A 24591-nucleotide genomic window follows, 5' to 3' on the forward strand; every position below is an offset into this window, starting at 1 on the left:
CAACTGGTGCATACAATCTCTAGCCTTGATGTTCCTCGGGATTACCTAGGGGAGGTAAATTCAACCATTTTTAAATTCATTTGGAAAAATAAAAAGGACAAACTTAAGCGTAAATTGATGATCTTAGATTATGATCATGGTGGTCTGAGGGCTCCTAGTATAGATGTCTTAGCAAAATCATTAAAGCCAGCTTGGATTTCCAGACTTCTAGACGATAATCCAACCCGCAGGGAATCTTGGAAGACAATTCCTAGCTATTTTTTTGAAAAATGCGGCGGTTTAAATTTTATATTACGATGCAACTACGACAAACACTTCCTTGAGAAGATCGATCTGCCCCAATTTTACAAATTAATTCTCTTGTATTTCCTGGAAATAAAAGAATCCTTATCAAACCAGTCCGGTCAGGAATTGATTTTATTCAACAACAAAGATATTCTAATCAACAGTCGCACCATTTTTTATAGAGACTGGTTTAATCGAAGCATTTATCTCGTGCAAGACCTTCTTAAATCAGATGGAAAATTCCTTTCTTACACAGAATTTGTTCAGAAATATGATCTTAGATGCAACTTTCTCATTTATTTTCAAGTAGTTTCTGCAATTCCCAGGCATCTTGTAGAATGTGCCATGTCATACCCCGTAGACAGAGCAGGTTTGCTGTCTAGCACTATGTTTCACCTCTCCCCAGAGACCTCCATCAACTTAACCAAAATGAAAAACAAAGATTATTATCGGCTCCTCGTAAATAAAGAACAAATTGAACCGAAGGCTACCTCCAAATGGGAATGAGACTTGCAAGTTGGTCAAGCATCTCTACAACCTTTTTTTTAGTCGCGTAAGAAACGTATGTAGAGATAATAAGCTTAGGGAATTTTATTTCAAACTCTTACACAGAATAGTAGTCACCAAAAAGGAATTATTTCTCTTTGGTGTGGCAGAGGACGCAAAGTGTCCATACTGTGAATTGAATGACTCCATAATTCACACTTTCTACAACTGTAATTGGAGCCAATTATTCTTCGCAGAGGTTATAAAATGGTTTAATAAAGAAAATGTCACCTCTCTTACCCTCTCTCCAACTGAATTAATTTTTGGTAAGGACAAGGATAACATAAACAAAGAAATAGATATCATTAGAAAGTTAAACTTCACCTTTTTATATGCAAAATATTATGTATACAATCAGAAATTATTGAATGGAAAGCTGTCATTAAATGAATTCTTAGCCAATGTAAAATTTAAATACATCTTCGAAAAATTTAATTCTAGTTAAAGCGAATTATTTGAAATAAGAGTGTACTGTAGGATAAGTTATAGCGGGTATTAATATTGATGATGTATTGATGTATTGTAATTTCTAATTTAAGATCTAGTGTGCTAATAACTATATTATACTTGAAAGTTTTTTTTCTTTTTTTCAATTATTGTATTTGTTTATTTTTACGTTATTCTGTGTGTATTTTTTTTTCTATTGAAATGAATAAAAAAAATTAAAAAAAAGCTAATGCGGGTTAAAACATGGCTAAAATGGCTGTATATCATTGATAAACATGAATAATCAACCACAAATTATTACAGAAACAAGACGCGAAGCAAGAATTTTCAACAAGTTCCCCTTTATTTGTTCACTCATTCAACAAATCTCCTCACCCTTTAGTGATTGTGGGTGACAACAATGTTTTTTCCTCCGGTACCGGTTTGTCGATAATCTTGTGAGTTTTCTTCTGCAGAAAAAGAAAAAAAGTAAAGTAAAGTAGTGTACTTAGAATTTAAAAAAAAGTGAATAATTTGAAACAAAAGGCAATGAGCAGTCAAAGAACTGGATCTGTGATTTAAATCACATTTAAATCACACATAGGTTTGAGGTATCTTGGGTGTTTTTAACCAAGGTATGCAGTATTTTTTGCCGAAATATGGGTATTAAGTATTTTGTTCAGTTTCATGGGTTTTTGGTATTCTGTATATAAGCATAATGTTGGTGTTTCTTATTTTTAAAGTGTCTTATCCTCAGTGCTTATGTGACGTTTAAAACATCATAAAAGATCTGCAGTTCTTGCATGAATTAAATAATCCGCATGCGACCTCATGCTACGAGTGGTCATGAGTGGGGGGTTTGTCTTTGTCAAAATCTGTTAATTAGGGAAGGGCCATTATTTTTGTTTTGGAGGAGAAGATCAAAACTCCTGCGAAAGGTTATTTGCAAATGCAAAAATGCTCAAATAATTTGTTTGTAGACATGAGAAAAAGAAAAAAAAAGTTTTACGACTAAAGATAGTGAGCCATTTATATACATCATGACACGTGATCAACATAATTTTTTTATGCCCAGAATTCTGGAAATTGCATTTTCGATCTTCTAAATTATACATTTGTGGAAAATGAGTGGAAGGTTACCGAATTAAAAAAATATTTACAATGCAGAGGCATAACTGTCTCGCAAAAGTTGGTAGAACTGGTACAGAAGGCCTGCGCCCTGTCCCTAGACCCAATAGGCGAGAAACCAGAGGATGTAAATATTGCCAGCAAGTTGAAGACAAAGGAAGGTTTGCTTCCCTTACGTATAGATGATATGATCATGAAGGCCTAAAGGCATGCAAATTGTTCAAAGGCTACTGGCTGTTTTGGGATGGCCATGTCTTGAAATTGATGTACAACAAGAACTTATTTGATGGATACCACTACGTAAGATTTGGTGTAAAACCAACTGAACGAGAGAAAAAAAAGCATTGGACAAAGACCGACAAATGAAAAGTGTGGAAAGTTATTCCCTTGAGTTCTGGGTATTTTAGATAGTTTTTCTGTTTTTGTGTTCCTGGTCTTGCATCCGTTAGGTCAAGAACATCATCGCAAATGGGAGGTAATTTGTAGGAATCTATAAGCTGTAGTGGACCATCAATAAGAATCACAGACGAGTGGCCATCGCTCTGCACCAGTTTTCTGCGGTCTTTTTACTTGTTCTTCCAGTGACTTGACAGCGTCACAAATCATATCTACCTTGTCAATTATCTCGCTACCTAATGCTTTGTCATGGTCAGGAGCTTTTGGCTTAAGTACTCGATTCCAAAGCAGTTTTGCTGAGTCTAAGTACTGAAATGCTTTAATCTGCAGTGCTCATACTCCCTGAATCTGCAGTTAGCATGCTTTGTTACACAATTAACATCATTCTTCACGGTTGTGTCTATCAATAAAAAAATATAAAAATCAAACATATTTAAAAATGGAATTCATCACAACAGTTTGTGTACTAAAAGTCCTGTGTCAAGGGAGTGTGACGGTACTACTTGGTAGTTCTCTTTTTTTTTAATGACTTCTTAAGTGTAATACTCCATAATTTTCGAGCTTTTTTAAAAGTTTGTGGCCACTGTACCTCACCGATTTCGCTGAAATTTGGCATGCAGTATTGTTTTAGGGTCCTAACTACCAAATGGATATTAAAAAGTTTCAATTCTTTTTATTTTGGAAAATATCGAGAAGGCCGATTTAAAGCATCCGCGACGGCCCGCCAACATGGCGGATCGAACGTGTTCTTGTTAATTCGACACTGAACCTGCCGTCACAGTTTCTCGATAATTCTCGCTAGAGAAACTAACCAGAACACAAGACAACCACCAAACATTTCTTTGGGAAAGGAAGTTTATTTTCAGAACAAGAAACAAATGCAGGAAAAAACTACACCGGAAATGAAACTTCAGCCCACATAGGGTGGGAGGGAAGGGTAGAAAATTATCCGTGTAATCAAACTATCAGTAAACTTATGCGAATCAACCGGTTAACAATTCCAACTGAGGTACGCCCTTTTGTAACGTACAATATATACAATGTCCATTAATAAGTAATAATTAATAAAATCATGTGATATACACGCCTCGCTCAAATTAATTATTTTAAGCTGGGCTAAAAATATAACAATTCTCGCTAGAGAAACTAACCAGAACACAAGACAACCACCAAACATTTCTTTGGGAAAGGAAGTTTATTTCCAGAACAAGAAACAAATGCAGGAAAAAACTACACCGGAAATGAAACTTCAGCCACCAACGAGGAACCCCAAATAAAAGAAGATGGTTGTCTTGTGAATCAAGCTAGAGAAAACCTAGGTATTGTGCAAAAGACGAAGCTTCATCTGCTCAGCGACTTGAACCTTAGCTGGCAACGAAATTTCTAAATAAGTCTTGTAAGCATCAGACGCCCAGTCGCCAAAAATCTGAATGAGTTCGCCTGGAACTCCACAGTGAAACGCAAATGTGGCCGCCCCCCTACGAAAACTGTGTCCCCGATACAATTTCGGAAAAGAAACACCTGCAAGGGTCAACTTAGCCCTCAAAAAGGAAATAAATTCGCCCTTGTGCAGAGAGACAAAATGACCCCTACGTGAAGAATAAGTAAACGCGGGTGCCGAGCAAGTAGCAGGGAAAAAACTAATCATGCGCGAATACGTGGCCACTGGACAAATAGGAGAGTTCTCTAATCGTACTAAAGGTAACATTAAGCGACGTTCCCCGAACTGAATAGTTTTTGACCATTTAAATAACACTAATAAACCCGCCTGGCACTCAAAAATATCCCCTCGACAAAGGTGCTGGACCTTGTCAAAACGAGAAGCTGCTTGAGGGATAATGTTGGAAACCCGAGCGAAAAGGAAAAAGGTAAAAAGGAAGGCACACATAAATGTGACCTCTTTTCCGTCGGCAAGGTCAGTGACGGAAACCAACTGTGACAAAATATCGGGGGTAATGGGGGGTGCACGATTGGGAGTATGTTTGACGGTACGCTGAAGACCTTTCAACGTCAAACGAACCTCGTACGATTGCAGGAAAGGGAACTCAAAACCCGCAACTAAATGCAAAAGCTTAACCCCACTTAAATAGTTTCGAATAGACTGCGGAGTAAGTGATCGACTGAGAAATTGACAATACAATGCAAGAACATGAGCAGTGGCTGGAACTGGTGTTAAGTCAAAATATAAACAAAATGCTAAATAACTTTTCCACTGCGATCTATGATTCTTATGAGTTCCTGGTGCGTACGCATTTAGTCGAGTGCGCTTTAAGTCTTCCTCTAGCACAAGTCGTTCAGCATCTGTAAAAGAACAAAAGTTACAAATCACTATTGAGCGTAGAAAATTATCCGTGTAATCAAACTATCAGTAAACTTATGCGAATCAACCGGTTAACAATTCCAACTGAGGTACGCCCTTTTGTAACGTACAATATATACAATGTCCATTAATAAGTAATAATTAATAAAATCATGTGATATACACGCCTCGCTCAAATTAATTATTTTAAGCTGGGCTAAAAATATAACCATACTTGGTACAGTTATAAAGAACTATCTTTCTTCTTTCAATTTATCAAAATAGATTCGGCAAATTTGGATGATCAACGGCCAAGAAGTTCGAAGATATGTTATTGATGTTTTGAACAGCCTCAAATTTACTACAAAATGAAAGGCTTATAACTCCACTGTTATCTCGATTTAGAACTAGCCATTAACCATGAACAAAGCTTGTTCATTGGTGAATTGATTCAATTATTAAAAAAATTGGGGAAATGAAACAGTTAAGAATAAAAAAAATATAGAACCTCTAGTAAATTGGCCATTTCAGCGCCATTTCAGCTTTGCTTGTCTTAAACAAATACATGATCTTTGCCAAAGATATGGCGATTTTTGAGCGTACAATCCTTTTTCCAAATTTTTATATCGGCAAATTTGTTGTCGAGATTATACGCTGTTGTTATTCAATATTCGTTTCACAAGAACTTCTGTTGCTCACATTTTCCAAATCACTGTTTAAGAAATTGCCCATTCCGTAACAGAGTCATTTTTTATGTTTCTTTAAAAATTACTAGGAATGCAAGAATGTCATAGAACGATTTTATACAGTGAAAATACCTGTCAGACATAACTTCAACTGTTCGTGTTATCTGGCTGTTTTCACGAATATGCAAATTAAGGAATTCCGGCAGACGACACACTTGTTTACAACGGCCTTGGCCATTTTTCTGAGCGTGATTATCCAGTACTTTCACCTCGCTTTGTGCATTAACCTCTTGTAGCTGCAGTGCCCTTGTTTCTGGTGCAGGTGACGCAAGAGAAGGATCGCCAGTTGATGGTCTCTAGGCAACTTGATAAGGTTCCCTATTTCTTTCGGGAGGATTCTTGCATTTTCAAGGCGGCCATGAGCTCTGATCAGCCCCTCCTTGTCTGTTTTAGCGATGAGCTTCTTGTCGAGGTGTGATACGTCTTTGTGGAGGTGACTCCATTTAAGAAGTTGTGATTCTGAGTGCAATAGCTTCTGAACTGTCAGAGAACCTTTAGAAACAGCTCTAGGTCTCATTACTTCAACAAAACGACACACATGAGCCAGGACTTTGCGGATCTTTGAGAATGATTAGCATCTTTGCAATAAGTAGCAGAAGATAGGGTTGCTGTCCTCTTAACTGCAGGTACAGAGGTGGCATAAAACTCTCCGGTCGTACCAATGGTTTTGTCAACTTGCTTCAATCATGTTGAAGAGCCTGGTCATTATCTTGAAATTGAGGCCACTCAGTTTCTGGTAACTTCAGGAATGCCAGTCCTGATATCCAGCTTTTGAGGTCCTCAGGTGCAAGTCCTCTTGTGAGGGCATCGGCTGGGTTATACTTGGATTTGATGTAGCCGAATTGTTCTGATCGAACTGTTTCTTGGATTTCTGCAACTCGAACCGAAACAAATGGTCTGACTTCTCGAGCTGGCGTCTTGATCCACATTAAGAGTCCATCCATAAAGTCTTGTAATAATCCTTGAAACTAACAAAGGCCAGCGCCTCTTGGAACGTGTTGTAAATCCTTGTAAGTGCTAGGCATCCCAAGAGTTCAAGTTGGGATAGTTTTTTTTGTTTCAGCGCCCCTTTTTTTGGTGATTTGCTTTTAGAGTGTTAAAAAGGAGTCAGAAAAAGGGTAGGTATTGGGTTTGTTGATGGGTTTGCCATCTGGGAAATGATTAGAGCAAACCACGACACTCTCCCTTGACTTTCCTATTGAGAAGTCCTTTCTACCCTTCTGGACCTGCCTTACACCATGTCCAATCATTGCATCTTTGGGCTTGTAGAATGATAATGTTTCTTCATGTGAGTGAAGGACCCATTTTTCAGGATACCTCCAATCGTTGTCGCAGCATCCAACGCAACACTTTTTTTTTCTATCCAGAACCCATTTCAACAGCTAATTTTCTAACTAGCTATAATATCTCCCTGTGAAGTACACTAGCTAGCTGTCTACCTGTCTCAATCTTGCAGATCTTGTACAATAAGAATGGCTAAAAATTAAGAAATAGAAAACATGTTCCGTGTTTCTATCGAGTTATAGAAACACGAGTGGAAGTTTGGGAGAACGAGAAATGCTGTGGGAACACAAGTCGATAGACGAGTGTTTCCACAGCTTTTTCGAGTTCTCCCAAACTTTCACGAGTGTTTCTATAACTCGATAGAAACACGGGAAACATGTTTTCTATTTCTTTTAGAAAACAGCACAAAGTAAATAACGCACATCAAAGTAACGTAGATTCTCTTCACCTCGCGGTTTTACGTCATGAACATAATCAGCCAATCATAGTAAGGGAGTCGATGAACAGAAATAAATCAACTGTTTAACTTTTGATTCAAGGCTAAAATTCACCGTTTTTTGGCCAAACAAACAAAGAAACAGGCCCCAAAGTTAACGTAATTATAAGAAATAACTAAGCCGATGGTTTAACTGAAGTCGAGCACTGGAAGGAGTCAAGAATTGTGGTTTTATTTCGCTTCATCGAACTAACCAAATGGTTTGACGACCGATGCTGTCGATCGAGCGACTCGAACCTTGGAGGTGAAAGTGCATTATTTTCCTGTTAAAAGAAGTTTGACTCGGCATTCTGAACGAATACCTTGTCCTGTTGAGGAGCTGTGAATAGTTCTGAAGTGCTGCAAAGCCTAGAATGGAGTGAAGTTGCGCCAATTCATATACTTCTTTGAAAGGTCAGCCGCTTCGATAATTTCTTTCACAGACTATTTTTGAATGTGTAGCGGGCTCTGTAAACATCTTACTCGCTTGTTTTCAAGTGTGCAAATATTTGTTTAGTCTTAACCTGGTTTTTGTCAGCTGTGACATTAAAATTTGGCACAATTCATAGTTGTTATTTTTGCATTGCTTGTTTCAGCGCCGTGAATATTGATTGCCGTATCTACGACAACTGTCTGTGTCTCCATCGAGTTATAGAAACACAATTTTTAACCAATCAGCGCACGTATTTACTTTGTGCTATTTTCTAATACAGTTTTGATGGTCTCAACATAACGAAAACCATTTTTTGTCGAGTGATGCTATTATTTTTAGGCCAAAACATTTACATTCAAGTAAAATTATTGAGTTACATATATCATAGTTGCTCCCATCTGGGAGGCATACGTTAAAATACATTTCAAATATATGTTTGAAAAGAAGATTCACACGCAAATAGTATCCAACATAAAGCACAAAGAATTGATGATATTTCAACCAGATAAACTCTCAGCTCAAAGGATGTCTTATCTAAATTTAAGCAGAATTTCAAAGGGACCCAACGAAAGATTTACCGAAAAATTGTAATAACACATGCAGACCTCAGTTTTGCCTCGGATTTTCAAAGGATTGTATAGCACGTTGCCTAGCAACCATGTTTTGTTTGCCCCCCTCCCAACCAAGATGGCGTCAGAAACCGTGGAAGGGTCTATTGGCCGTATTACAGTCACTGAAGGTGTATATACATCAACATAACCCTCAGAAAAAAAGTACAGGCACTTGACTTTATGTTGAATATGAATGCTCGATGAATGAATCGACGCCATTATGGCAATGGTGAACTGGAGAAATTCTTGCGTAATAAGCTTGTTTTGATCGATATTGCTTACAAAACAAAGGCTAACTATGATTGTTTTGATTAGAAAATGACTCAACAGGTAAGATTCTATGAGGCTGAGGGCAGTTTCACTGTTGCAAGTGTTTTTGTTGGTGAGCAGACAAAATAATAATTTCGCCAAAATATGCAAAACCTGATTTTTGAGGCTCGTTTATTAAATTCCCAAAAATGTAAAAGAGCCCGCCCCACAGAGATCTTAACAGTTTTAGCAACTAGGATATCTGTGTAAACTGACTGCATAGTTTCTGGTCTGGAACCGGTGTACTTTTGGAGACCAAAATGGCTGAAAATGCACTTAGTTGATTGACTAATTAGTCGTTGTAAATGCAATGTAGGAAAAAGCCTGATACATTAATTTAAACTAGAATAATGACTTTACATTTGATTTAAGTCTTGAACAGTAGTGTTTTAATGGGCTCGAGGAACAGGTGTTTACATTTTTTACATTTTTGAGCATGTTTTGAGTGAAAAATTAGAGACCCCAACAAACAATGGGTGTTGCCATGTCAACAATAAGGTTGCAACCTTAAAATAAAATTTTTGTACATCCCCCTGAATATGTTACTCCAAGCAAAATGTGAAGGGGTTAAAACAAATTCATTTCCCACTTTGCTTCATTCATACACAGAGTTGCTCTTAACATGTCAGGAGACAAACATTTTCACTGCACCCAAGTGCATGTTCTCGCATAAACAAAGCCTCACTTATGGGAAGGGCAAAATTTTACCTGCTGACAAATTTTCAGGTGTGGCCATAAATCTACTGACTCTTTATTATCAGTATTAAGTAGCAATATGCATTATACAACTGATATCTATACTACTCTATAGATTGGTAACCTGACATGTTGTGCTACAAAACAATATACAGATATTAAAAGACACATCTATTCAGGTACATTGCGAATATCCACACAAAATTATTGAAAGTGACACTTTCAGAAAATACCAAATATGCTGCCCACAGTCTGATAATCATTCTCATAATGAGATAACAAGCCTTTGTCAAAGTATTTTTCCTTCACTGCTTGCATAATCAGTTTGAAGAACTCTTTCCTTGGACCTCCAAGATCCTGGGCTTCCTGTTGTAATCAATAATTGATCATTAACTAAGATAACTTAAGTACATAGAAAATTATCGCATAAAAGGCTATGACATGTAACATTTTCTTCCCCAATTAGTTATCAGTACCAGCATTAGGATGCACATAATCTTATCATGCAAATTAGCTAAATGTTAGTGATTATTCCTGGAAGTAATGTACTGTACAGTGTTATATCATACAAAAGTTATAAAACATTTTTTGTAGGATGTTGCCTTTCAAGAAAAAGTTGTCTGCCTTAATCTGTTACAGCTGGTGGAAATAGAATGTCAGCAATTCTTCAATGCCATCAGCCAGTAGGAAAGTTGGTAACTGTCCGTTTTGCAGGAGAGCAATTTTAAGGGGACAGACCACGATTGGAATAGAGCTCCTGAAAATATCTAATTGCCGTGACCGTTCATCAGTAGGATGGCTAAAATGCGTGCAATTCCACAATTGGTTTCGGCTCCATTAAATCCTATACCAATTGCAGAACATTTTAGGAGGAGCCACCCACGATGTGAGCACAGATACAGACAAGACAAATAATAAGGAAAATAACGTGAAATAAATGTAAACCGCTAAATTACGAAGTAAGCGCACACGTCAAGTAAATTAAGTGTAGCGCGCACATTAAATGAATCAGGAGAGCAAAACCCATCATGATGCCTTCATTTAAATAATCATCAGATAGATGTTCTCTGAGGCCAGGGTCAAAATACTTCTCCTTGATTGCCAAATTCATCAGGCAGATCCATTCTTTGTGTGGCCCACCTAGATCCCTTGCCTTTTATCCCATAAAATCCACCTCAAATGTAATATGGAAATTATCTATGGATTAAGCTCTGTGAAAGTTGTCTTTAAAATGTCATGTCTGTCTATGCAAATGTAGTTGGTTTCACCTTCCTTTAGTTCAGACACTGGCCACATCGAGATTACGCCCTTGAACAAGCTCCTTTTGTGAGAAACTCAAAATTTCAACAGCATCATTTTTAGGCCTTGCTTGTGGATTTCTTCAATCAGCAGATCAGCATTTCAGTCTGCAACAACATATGCATTTCCATTTGTACTCACTAACAAATCCTGATTAATTTCAGCACATTGATTATCTGCAACACCAGAAATCAGATTTTCTGCTGCCACACGTCCATTAGAGTCCCAGGAAGCATCAGCAATTCCACCAGTCTGTAGGTTACTGCACAAATCTGGATCCGTTTCACTGAGGGTGATTGTTTGTTTAAAGGTAGACATTAACAACTTAACAACAAATAATTATTAAAAATAAACATTTCATGACATATAGGGCACGAGGTTTACGAGGAACAGTAACCATTTCACATTTCATGTGAAATAAAGAGGCCATTTGGGGTCACAAAGATACCATTCACCACCCTCTTTATTGTCTTATTTAACTTTAACATTCACATTTCACATATCTCTAAACAATCAGTAGACAAACAAGAAAAGTTCAAAATTCAACAGGAGATGTGAGATCTTCCTCCCCCAATATCGTTCTTGGTAAACAAAGGGCTATGTTACTGATGTTTGAACAGCCAAAATGTATTTTGTGGTCGTTGATGTAACCTAAAAATAATACTGTCCATTTTAAAAAAATGCTTTGAAGTGCTACTGAAACTGTTAAGGTGCGTCTTTGGCTGCGGATGAAAACAGATTGCAACTTGAAAAAGAAAGGATAAGGGTTTTGAAGTTGTTTCCGCGTTTCTTAACAAACAAAAATGCTAGCCATAGTTTCAATTCTATCCATAAAGTCAACATAGATTATACCTTCATTTAGAGGTTCAAAAACTGTAAAGATTCTTCTAATTTCAAATAAAAGGTTTTGACCAAAAACTTGCAAAATTCTGAAACATAGCTTCTTTAAGAGGTAAATGTGTCATTTTTGTATGCTATATGATATGAATCTTCTTCATTAATAATTGTAACAATTCAAGAATTGTAATAGCCCAGTTCATCTGAGATTGTGGTGTTCTTCATATACCTTTATAAATATATTTGCAAGTGGCTACTGAGGTTGTAAAAGGCCATTTCGTATTTACCCTAAGTTGCCTCTGTTTCAAAACGAGTCTATGTGTAAGGCCATTCATATGAAAACAAGTTTCACCTACAGGTCGTCCATTTTCATGCAAATCAACCTCATTCATTGCCACTTAACAGCAAATTGGGGCATGTCCATGTAAGCCATTACAACCTGTCTAACCGTGTTATTTGACAGGTTAAATGCCACTTGATTTATACACAGTTCTATAAACAACATTTTCTGCTGCATAAGATGTTTTAACTTGCCTTCTATATGTTTCCTGATTTTTCCATTGACAGGCAATGGCAAAGAGCTAGAGTTTATGATGTCACATAAGGAATTAAAACTTTTCATCAGATATGCACATCCCCATTTGACTTTCTCTTGACTGCATCAATCAAACTCTTAAATAAAAGAGTTTCCAGTTCTTACCATGATGTCTTGGTAATGTCAACATTTCTATCAGTAATTAACTGATTACTGCTAACACTGTTACTCTGAACAAAGTGCTTATCTCGTCTTCTTCCTTCTTTCCCCCTCATGTCCTTATCTTTAGAACTATCTCACTTCCCATAAGGATTACCGCAATTGAAACATTTGCAATTGTTGCACCCCTGCTCAATAACAAAGCAAGGGCATGACACTCTGCGCTCCCCTGGAATCTGAACACAAAATTCTTTCATAGGTCCGTCTGCTAACGGTCTACGGGCAGCACCATTTCCCCATCTGCATCCATCTGACTTTTGATGGCTCCTCGTGTACTTGCTCAAGGTCTGGATGAGCTGCTGTCATAGTTGAGTTAGGCAGAATGACTGCATCATAGTGACCTGGTCCAGCATGGTTAAAAGCAAGGTATATGGGAGCTGCTGTAATTGGTCTTGATCTTGGAGAGACTGGAATAACAGCAAAGATTTCCATTAATGTAAACACCACAAATGACATCTTTAAAACGTTGGCCAAACCAAGCAACATCATATTTCCCATCTGACCAGTGAAGACACCAGGCATTCTATACTCAAGTGCCATATCCTCCAGTTCAGTGTCAATAAGAAATCTTCATATTCTTATTTGTTTTAGTTTTTTTATTAAATGTTTATTAATTATAAGAAAAAAATATTCTTGTTTGTTGCTTGGCCACTCACTGACCAGTTCCCCTCTCAGAAAAATAACTTTTTCTGACAAAGTGTTACACAATTTAAGCCTTTCCAACAAATCTGACAGGTCATTGCTGTCTGATAGAGGTGCCATCTGTTCCAGTCAAAAGATAACTGATGAAAACAAGCAGTCTCCATGTTTTGGTACTGGAGTAATTTTAAACCCTAATCCTGAAATAAAAGGGTTCAGTTTGATGTAAATAACTATCAAAATCACCTGTTTTACAATTCATTGTATCCAAAAGCAAACAGTGCTTGTGAACTGCTACCGCACGCTTGCGGCCTGTTTGCGTACGGCTGGACCCTCTGCAATTGGTTAAGATTTTATTAGAGGAAATGCCACACCCGAGGACTTTTAGTATCACAAAATTTAAAATAAAGAACAGTGCTAAATTTTATGCAAAGTTGCTAATATGCAAATTAAATTCATTTTGAGAACAAAAACTTCTTAATTCTTTAATATTGATCTAATGTTTCTGTTGTGCTTGACAGATCTAGCTGTATCGGCTAAACTTGAATTTTTGGTTTATGAGATACAAACTAAAAGGAATGTCAGTCTTTCTTCTCTTGTTCTCTCTCTGCTCTTCCTATCATCGCTGCACTTCCTTTCTTTTCCTTTCTTGTTGCGTTTCAAGTCATTTCCCACGGTAACGTACATGTTCAAGAATACTGACGCCACTTTTTGAGCTGGTTTTGATCAATCCAGACATCTATTTATGTTACTGTATGCTGACGAATTTTAAACATCTAGGAAATAGGGAAAATAAGAAGCAATAAATTACCAGCTGTTGATTAAAAAGTCAACGATGCTCGTCCACTACCCTCTCACGGTTATTAGTTGATGCTTGAACGTTACTATCACCTGACACACTGGGTGTATTGCCACCTACAATCATTTCTGCTGCTCGCCGCAGCAAATCGGCAGCAGTGCTTGTATTAGAATTGCTCTGAAATTCGAAATCAATAGAAATAAAGCAACGTGAGTATAAGTAAATAGATTTTTTATTATATGACTGGTTAAATATCATTTTCTTGTCCTATCTAAAAATAATTGACGGCCGGTAACTCTCGGCGCGGCAGAGGTTGAACGAGGATACATATTAAATACACTTTTCAATGCTCGGGAGGGGGGGGGGGGCAGGGCAACCCCAGGGGAAGTTGACATAATTTATGGAAGCTAGAGTCTAATTTCTAAGGGACTGGTCAAAAAGTACAAGGGGGGGGGGGGGTGGGCCGGAGCAGAAGGGGGATGGGTCATCATTTTGTGAGCCCTCGAAAAGGGGTGGGTTATGTAATTTTGAACTACCCGAAGGGATGGGTCACCTTATTTATTCACTCACTTTAAACTGTTCTAGTTCCAAGAAAGGCTGTATTCATCAGTATATAAATTCATAAATTTTTCATGTGAGCATTTTTTAATGAATTTCTAGCCATTTCAGAAGCCCCAAATATAAAAAAATTTTCTACCCCCCCCCCCCTAGATAGAGGATTTGTGATCATAACATAAGGTTTGCCTGCATTCTTCAACCTGCATTTATTTACACCGTGCTTTCAGCCTTTTTATACAAGTAAATTTAAACACTCTGCAAATACGAATGATGGGCAGTGCTTGTAGTGTCTGTTTGTCAATTTTTGTATAACAATATGAACTCTTCAATAGTTGTTTATAAATTAATATTGCATGTACAGTTTCAGTTTTTGCATATTTTGGTATCTGGACTACACACAAATATGTGAAAAACTAACAAAAGACTAGTATAAGAAGTGATAAATTCATTCTCCTTTGCTGTGTTAAGAAACGGGTAAAGATGTACATGGGCAATGTCTATCAGGGAAAATTAGAGTAGCTGGTGTATGTCGCAAATCTCACTTAAGAAAAGTGTTGTCAAATTAAATCCTCCAACCCCTAACAGATAATAAAGAAATGATTGGTTCCTGGATTATAGCGGAGCTCCACGCGCCGAAGGCGCGTAGCGTAGCTCCATTGGTAACATGCGGGTACAAGGGAACAGACAGGGCAAATGGTATCCTATCGAACCGAGAAATTTTGGTTGTCGCGTACGTACGTACGTCCGTCCGTACGCACGGATTAGGCCTGGGAACGAGCTAGGCTCCGGTGGCAACCCGCGTCTTTTGGCGGGAAAAATCATTACTATCAAGGCCTTAGCAAAAACGTTTTTTAAAAACGATTTCTACTCAGCTAAGCTTTATATAGTAGGAAGTTTTAAACGCGAGGAAAAAAATCATTTTTAGCTCTTGTTGACAATGTTAGAATTACATGAAGGGGAGACTAACTTGAGGAAGTCCGCTGTGTGAAAAGTCAGGAAACAATCTCACAGCATGCCGATTTACCAAGCGTACGCATGAGTTCACTACTAAGCATCAGACTGACTAAGCATGAAGACTCCTCGATTGAAAAGCACACGAAGAACTCAGTTTTAAAGCCAGTTTATTACAGATACATTATTTCTGGATATATTCCTCGTTTCACCCGCGATGACAACCATAGTTAGTAGAGGAGTAAAGATTGTGGCCGATCTAAATGGAAAATCTTCCAAGCTTCTTGGTGAGTTTGAAGCAAAGACGGTCAAAGACAACATTCCTTTACGAAAACAAGGTGAGCTATTGATGTTCATTTTTTAACAGATTAGAAAAGTCTTTGGTATTTAGATTAACCAGCATTCAACCTAATACACTGTACATCATTTTTAAACGAAGCTGGGTTCTAGCTCTCAGTCGTGTACCGGTATGTCAAACAAGGACATAGACTTAATGAACTGAAATTCGTTTTGTCTTAAACACGAGTTGTATTCAAAGCATACCTTACTTCTGGTTTTTCCTATCCGCGTTAATTTGTTTATTCTGTAGTTAAATCACCGAAGTAGGAAGAACACACCACTTTTAAACGTTGGAAAGAGTACAGAACAAGTAGAGAACAAAATTTACATGAACATTTGTAAGAATGTGGTCGAGTCAGATGCAATACAGTATGGGGCCCAGTTCTCGGCCACTATAGACGTAAACTAGTATTTCTTTTCTCAGAATAACCAAAGAAACTTGAAATTTCTCCCAGAGCTTTCTACATTATTCAGCTTTTTGGTGTAAAGCTATCGACCGGTTAATAATTAATTATCCCGAACAATAATAAAAATAAAATCTCCTTTTGTGGGCCCAGTTCTCGGCCACGCGGCCCAGTTCTCGGCCACCAAAAAGCTTATGCGTAATTAATCGATATTAGCTGATATTTTGTGATAAGTGATTAACTAATTAGTATCGAAAATCGATCAAAATCGATAATCACACGATTTGTGTCGCTGACGAACGTCTTAGGTTACATCGCGTATACATTTTCTGATATTCTTTGTTTTATAAGATTGACCATGTTTTATTCTTCGTTCGAAAATAAACGTTGCCAAACTTACCTGACTGGCCGTTAGCAAAACAACTTGTAGGCGAAGCGACTGCATTTCTTTCAGTGTCACACTTCAGGATTGATTGAACACGCAAAGACGGTAGCTTTTCTTCTCCGATATTTCCGATCGAAATCGATACAAATCGTTTGAAATCGTACTAATCGAACGCGATCGATACTTTTCGAATGCAATCGTTACTAATCGAACTTTAATTCGTGAAATCGATCAAAATCGATAATCACAAAGAATTGGGTCATCGATTTTGATCGATTTTCGATACTAATTAGTTAATTACTTATCGATGTTTATCGATTTTTATTGATTTTTATCGAGTATCGGAATTATCGATTTGTTACGTCCTGATAATAAACAAGACAAGAGTTAGCTCAAAACTGAGAGATTTAATTGAACTTTATTTTTAAAACATTTCTTTCTTTTATTCTGGCTGCAGTAGATGAAATTATATTAAAAACCAAGCGCTAAGCTGTGATAGCGAGCAGGGTGGCCGAGAACTGGCAAATACGCAAAAGTCGCACGGAAAAATTCCGAAGTAAATTAAGACCAACAAAATACAAAGAATCAACGAAAAGTTAACTTAAGCAGAAAGCTGAATTATTTTACGTTTCACATGCAAAAAAATTAGCTCTTTTGGTTGGGGCTTTCGGATAAAATACGAATTTAACTGCATCCAAGAATTTCAAGGAGCCGTAAACAAACAAGATTTCGGGAAAACAAATTAACCTACCTCCGCGTAAACTCGACGTGTGAGCTTTCTATAGCATGTTGAATGATCAAACTAACGATACTTAGAGCACAAGAATCAGTTTATCGCAAATGTAAATCTATCGCTGGATGTAAATAACTTTTTGTTTTAATTCAACTGAGGCGTGAAAAAACGCGTTGAACACAAAGTGGCCGAGAACTGGACCCAGCCGAGAACTGGGCCCCATACTGTATAGGGGACATTGCTAGCTGAGAGTCTTAGCGAAATATAGTTTCTCCATGACCTCTGTTATTTTTCACTGAGAACTTTGCGTAGTCTTCCTTATTTTAGTTTTTATATTTTTATCATATGAATGTTATGAGTGAAAACGTTTTGTGAAAGTTTTGTATTTCTTATCTGATTTTACAGCCTTTCTCAGAATAAATAAATTAGTTTTTTCATATTTTTATAACTTACCGTATTTAATCAATTAAACGCCTCCCTCGAATGAGCGCTACATATTAGAACAGAAATATTAATAAACGTCGCCCTCAAATAAACGCTGCATCATGATGATGCAGCATTCATTCGAATAACAGACTCGGAAAGCAAATGCAGTAATAATCAAGCTTGAGCAGGCCAAAAAAAATATTTTTCTTGATTGTAACAAGGTTTTAAGGTATTGAAATTAACTTTTCAGGCATGCACTAAAACATGTTTCTGTTTTTTTTTTTAAAATTTAAATGTTCAGTTACCATACTGTTTACAAGAAATAAATTGAATTTTAAATGAACGCCGCCCTCGTATAAACGCTTTCCTCTAATAAACGCCGCACTCGAATCACGAAAAATTAAATAAACGCTGTGGCGTTTAATCGAATAAATATGGTACATAAAAGAATATAGCACAGATTCTAAAATGTTATGCGAAAGATCATGAAATTTTCTTAAGTTATAACAACCAAGCTGATCCTGAAGTTATAATGTAGGATAAGGGCTTGGAAAAAAATAAATTCCAGATTGCCCTGTGGTTAACAAGCAGCTCTCAAATTTTGCTTGCCTAGGACTGTGCATGATTATGTTTCTTAGTAAACTTGTGACTGTATAATTTACATGTAGACGACTTGCCTGGGCCTTTTAACCTAAATTACGCAAACAGGCACGAAAAATTAATTGCTTGACAGAAAAATCTACTTGCCCCAGATAATCAGAGGGTACTTTTTTAGCCCTGTGGCTATGAGCATTGCTTTCTGGAAGGTTGCACATGACTCGTACAATTCTTTAAGTCTTTCAAAGTTTTCCAACTTAAAGCAGTGACTAAATCAAATATTTTTGCCAATTTTTTTTCTACAAGAGAAGTAGGATTAGTTTTTGATCGTGAAAAAAATAAGTTCAAAATGGGCCTGTCTGCGATGACTCGAGGATTATATAATTAAAAGTAAATAATACATACATGTATTATTTATTTACATGTACAACAAGTTTTTTGAGGTCAATTTCAGTGAGAAGTATTTATGGAGGGTGTAAGATGCAGTTTGAAGTTATCATTTATTTTGGTAAATCTGTTGTCTTTCTAAAACTTGCTGTTAGGATTTCCATACTTTTTGCCAGGATGCAAGTTAAGAATTTTACAGGTTTTTGATATGTATAAATTTTGTTTTCAGTGCAGGGAAAACAGTCAAGGGGTGCAGTTAGTGAAATTGGTGATGCAGGTAATCATTACATAAGTGTCAGCTTATACCTTTCTTTAGCTAGATATTAAAGAAGCTCCATGACACATTATAACATAGCTAGCAGAGCCGCGCAATCAAATTCAGTATACGTAAGCGTGCTCAAAATCCCGTTGGAGCACGCTGATGACGTAATCGACTAGTGAAAATCTCACTGAGCCTTAAAAGCTCATACGCTGTGTTTTGCGAAAGCGATGACATATTATCTTCGGAATATGAAAAGTGAATCCTTTCAAGATTTTTCCAAGGATACGAGCTACAAGGTAAGCTGTTTCTTATTACGAGACGGAGAGCGAAAGAGAAAATAAATTCGATTTTGCCGTCAAAGTTGTTTGTGTGCTTTTCTTTATTCAAACAACAACAACTATAAACGTGCGAGTCTCGAAGGACAAAAATCATTTTTTCACGGCCCTAACGTGGTAGGATGGGCCAACCATGAATGACAACAGCTCGTTGGCACTAAAAACTAGCTGCCTGACGAAAGTTTTCGCGTTTTAAGCATTACACCAAAGCGTCTACGGCTCTGTTGTGATTTTGCCGCTCGGGAAAAATTTAATTCATCGGGCGCTTCATTCAACTACCGTTTTCAAAAATAAATGTTTATTTACATCAATTACAAATAAAATCGGACCACAAAAATACTTAAAACTAAGCATGGAACCGAATGTTTTTACTCTTTTAACCCTTGGAATCTGTTCGGCTGTTCGTGTTGTTTTGTTTTAATTTTCTTCCACTCGGGAGTAAACATTTTAATTTTAATTCAGCAAAAAACTAACCTCAGAATCAACAGCAGCATTTGCTTTTTTCGTCATTTTTTTTCCTTCGCTCTGCCACCGTATAAACTTAGTCAATTTATCAGCCACTTGACATAAACTGCTCCAATCGTGTAAACTTGTACATGTGTAATTTATTGCTTGACCGCTAAGTTTTAATGTTCTCACACTGCACACAATGAACACAGTTTTTTTCCTGCGGCCGGCTGGTTTTGATGCACAATTCCACCGGCAATGTTATAAAACAATTGGTTCATGCTTTTAGCTGTGCTCCATCGAGTTATGGAGCACTTGGGAAGTTTGGAGAGCACTCAAGAAGCTAGAGTTGCCCTCGGCTATCGCCTCGGGCAACTCTTACGCTTCTTTCATGCTCTCCAAACTTCCCGCGTGCTCCATAACTGGAGCACGCTAAAGCATGAACCAATTGTTAATTAGTGCATGAAACTTGTTTTTCAAGTGTAAAACTATTGGGTGTGAAAAATGGTATGCGTTTTAACCCCTTGGTAAGTTTACATTGTATATTTCCCTAAAATCCTCGTTCAATTGAGGAATTTAATATACACAATTTATATGTAACAGCACATGTACATAAAATGTTTTTATTGTTCAAGTAAAATGTTTTCGTTGTTCATACAATGCACCCCTCCCCCACTGTGGAGGAGGGGTATGAGGGCAAAGAACCAAGAAGATCTGCTACCTGACCCGACAAAATACCGGAATACTTGTAATGATTTTGTGGGAGAAGTGCAAATTGACCTGTTGTGTTTGAATTCCTTTTGTTGATACCTTAATTAAACCTTAATAGCTAATAAGCTCAAGCCCTAACTTAACATAAATTGTCTTGTTGTGGTACCAGGCAAATGTAGAAATAGAACTTAAACTCAGCTGAAATTTTACGTGAACACAAAGACTTAGTAAAATTTTAAAGCTGTTTAGGCCAGAAAAGCCAGCTGGGCGTGTTGATGAACCGGCTAAGTGTTTTCTTAGCTACATCCCTGATAAAAGTTTTAGGGAGAATATGTAAGCTTTCCTGGACTTAATCACAGTACTTTCAACAGCACCTGTCAGAGATAAATAATTATAAGAGTCTCAAAAGACACATCATTTTGTAGGGAACTCTTGAATTAAGCCGGTGTTTCACACCCCAAAACATTCATCAAAGCCTCGCCATGTGCCGGGTCTTTTTGATAGCACTATTAGTGTCTTCAGTAGGTAAAAAAGGTTTTGCTGACACACTCACTCTGAAAGGACTTTTTGGTTCTAAACATACATGTATCCCCCAACACATTCCCTGGCCCATGCAAAAATTGGAAAAATAATTCTCTTTTTTATGTATCTGTATAATGTTCTGAATAAATTCAATTAAAATTATAAATATTCATTTGATGTCAATGATCATCAACAAAATGGTATCTGTTATTTTCCCTTTTTCAGGGTTAACACGAGTAGCAGAATTTCCACAGAGAGTTGCAGACAGAGAGAGAGAGAGATAAATGAACAATCAGAATATATTATTTCTTCATTGCATGTACAACTAATACTTATGTACTCTGTGTGAAATACAATTTATGTGGTCAGGTGTAATTTTAAAGTTAATGAAATAGAGCCAGATAAGGCTCATCCATGTACGTATTTCTTAAGGGATCTCTGACAACACAATATAAAAATCATCCGGCTACCCAAACATTTGTGGGAGGTTTGGTGACCTAATGGTTATTGTGCTGGACTCCGGATCGAGCGGTCCGGGTTTGAGACCTGGCCCGGGCACTACGTTGCGTTCTTAGGCAAGACACTTTACTCTCATAGTTCTTCTCTTCACCCAGGTGTATAAATGGGTACCGGCTTATTTACTGCTGGGGGAGGGGGGGATTAACCCTGCGATGGACTAGCATCCCATCCAGGGGGAGTAGAAATACTCCTAGCCGCTTAATAATGCTGCAGAAACCTGGTTACGCTCCAGCCTGATGAGCCACTTGGCTCAACAGCAGGCTTTACCTACCCAAACATTTAATTCCCAGTGCCCACACTGTGAAGAACAGTAATCATGATAATGAGATACACAGTTCATCAATCTCTAAATTAATCTCACATGTTGCAATACAATAATAACTGATAAAATATATGTTGTTCATAGGCAAATTTTTACTTCACCAAAACCGAACTCAGTCATTAAATAATAAAACATTAAACACAGCTGTTTTGTTTTGTGGGTGTGTCTCACAGATTAGTTATTTGTTGTTATTTATAGTATCGGGAAATAATACTGTCACTGTTCCAATAGGGCCCCCGTTTGAGGGGGGGGGGGGGGGGGGGACAAGCTACATGCAAAACTTTCCAGTTGTATGCTATGTACAGCTATAACATACCAGTTATGGTGGGTGTATGGATATTTTCTAGAGCAACGCTTTCTTTATTCTAGTTTCTCTTTGAGAGTTTATATATCTTTGGGAGGTTATGCACAAACTGCTAGATGATCATCCTCTTTTGATTGATCAACTATTTTTACTTTTATTTGGTGCTGTTGTTCATGGTGAAAAACAATACATAATATATATAAAGAAAATAACACGAATAAAAAATCATTCTAAAAAAAATGTAAAGGGCATATAACCGGGGAGCTCCGCTTTTAGGCTTGCCTAAATCTTTTTAGCAAAAGGGGTGGGTCATGTTATTTTTGGCCCCCTATCAGGGGTGGGTCAGTCGGTTTTTGAGCCAGGCGGAAGGGGTGGGTCACACATTTTCAAGCCACCAAGTAGAAACAAAGATGCAAATCTGATTTTAAAAATGAACATAGAAAGCTATTCTTATCCTGGCTACCCTTCTCTCTGCCAATTTTTTTACACGACAACACAGATTAAATATTGTACAAAAAAGGAAACAAAGATGTAAATCTGATTTTAAAAATGAACATAGAAAGCTATTTCTATCCTGGCTACCCTTCTCTCAAATCCGCATCTAATGGTCACATCATATGCTTTGCGTGACAAATGACAAGATAACAGATATCAGGTTGGTCACCATGGTCTTCTCTGCCGCTGATTACTCAAAGACTTCTGAAATAAAGAGCCATCAAAGTTTAAATTCATGAAATTAAGATTGGTTTACAATGGAAAAAGAGCTCTACAAATGGACATTAAGTGCTGACTCGTGCTTCATCGAAATAAATTATAAACTACAGTAGAACCCGTGATAACTCGAACTCGGATCTGACTCGAACAACCCCGCTAACTCGAACTATGAACTTTTGTTTATCTGAATTCTGGTTCTTGCAACTCGCCACTGATGCCCATTGAAATATTCTACCAGCTCTTTTTGTCTTGTATTTAGATTTAAACACTAAAACAAACACTGCAGCAGATTTAATTTTAATTGAACAACAAACAGATATTCGTATTTGACAGTCATGTTCCACTCTTTACATAAAAATGTTTGATCGTGTGAGAGTTTCTTAGGAAATAAATTTTATTTGCACTGTACTGTACACTAAAATGCTTAAAATCAGTAATAAAAACAATTATCAACATGGAAAATTGAATATTCAGTCCACCCCGATAACTCGAAACCCCGAAAACTCGAACTGTTTTTTTTTAGAGTTCGAGTTGTCGGGCCAGTTCTACTGTATCACAAGCTGGTGACCGGCAAACAGTGCTAGAAATTGTTTCGGGTATCATTGATAATGAACAATGACGAAAAAATTTAATGTCAGTGGAGCAACAAGAGGAAAAAACTTACCAAAATATCACTGAATGGCTACGTTCACACATTGACTAAGTGGTACGCTCGTGTCTCACTGTGATGGTTTGGCGCCAATTTTCACATTTATTGACGTCATGCCCCCCCCCCCCCCCACAGATCACTGTTCCAATTCACGTTTAACTGTTCAACTTGCTGTTGTATTTTTGGTGGTTTCGGCGCCAGACCATTCGATGTCATGCTGAACCATGCAACTCATTGACGCTAGACTATTTGGTGAAAAGCAAAAGCTGTTCCAATAATGCATCGCTAAGCTGCTCGAAACTAAACCAAACCATTTTGTGATATCTATACCATTTAATGCAAGCCTATACCGTTTCATGCTACGCTAGACCATTTGATGTCATGCTACGCTATTTCACACAACGCTGTGTCATTTGATGTCACGCTAGACCGTTCAAAAATAGACTGTGCTGTTGCAACATTGAATGCTAGCCCATTTTTGGTTTCCCTAGACCATTTCTCTTTATCTTATACTGTTTTACAAGCAAGAGCTAAGCTGCTCGCATTTAGGCTAGTTTATTTCACAATGTCGTGATCCAATTTGACACAGGCGCCTACACCGTTCATAACTTGGCTAAACAATTTCTTTATTGGCTATACCACTCTGCAACTGATCCCTAGACCATTTATATGTTTACTGATCTATTTGAAATCCTTGTATTTTTGGTGGTAACGGCCGCCCATAGCAAAGCTCAATAATAGCACGATTACTGTGTTGTCCAAGGTGTTTATACTGCAGGCCGAAACGATATATCTTATTGGTGATGACAGTGTGGTAATCCCCGATCCAGACACAATGGTTTTCAATATTGCGGACATATTATTCTTTGTTACATACAAAGGATATGGTCAGCAAATAACTTGCACGCCCGACCCCATCAAAAGTTACCCGTACCCCTTGGAAATTGTTTTTCGTACCAATCATCTTACTTGGCTGCCGGCACAAGCGGCAAAAAGTGAGAAACCGGCTGCAGTAAAAAACAGTCACTTCCCTCGCGACCGGCATTTACCTTCAAGTCAAGCAG

The 24591-nt window shown here is 37.5% G+C and overlaps 2 long non-coding RNA genes across 2 annotated transcripts; one reads left to right on the forward strand and one right to left on the reverse strand.

The window, feature by feature from the left end:
• Nucleotides 1–13157: 13157 nt before the first annotated feature.
• LOC144652374 (uncharacterized) lies at nucleotides 13158–22950 on the reverse strand. The gene is made up of 3 exons (XR_013570517.1): nucleotides 22829–22950; nucleotides 13975–14139; nucleotides 13158–13498 (listed from the first exon to the last, which is right to left on the reverse strand). It is a non-coding gene; the product is annotated as an uncharacterized LOC144652374 (long non-coding RNA).
• LOC144652338 (uncharacterized) lies at nucleotides 15428–22155 on the forward strand. The gene is made up of 3 exons (XR_013570482.1): nucleotides 15428–15809; nucleotides 18972–19019; nucleotides 21245–22155. It is a non-coding gene; the product is annotated as an uncharacterized LOC144652338 (long non-coding RNA).
• Nucleotides 22951–24591: the final 1641 nt, after the last annotated feature.

The sequence above is a fragment of the Oculina patagonica genome, chromosome 4 (assembly GCF_052425735.1).
Source record: "Oculina patagonica isolate OP01 chromosome 4, crgOcupat, whole genome shotgun sequence".
Classification (NCBI taxonomy): domain Eukaryota; kingdom Metazoa; phylum Cnidaria; class Anthozoa; order Scleractinia; family Oculinidae; genus Oculina; species Oculina patagonica.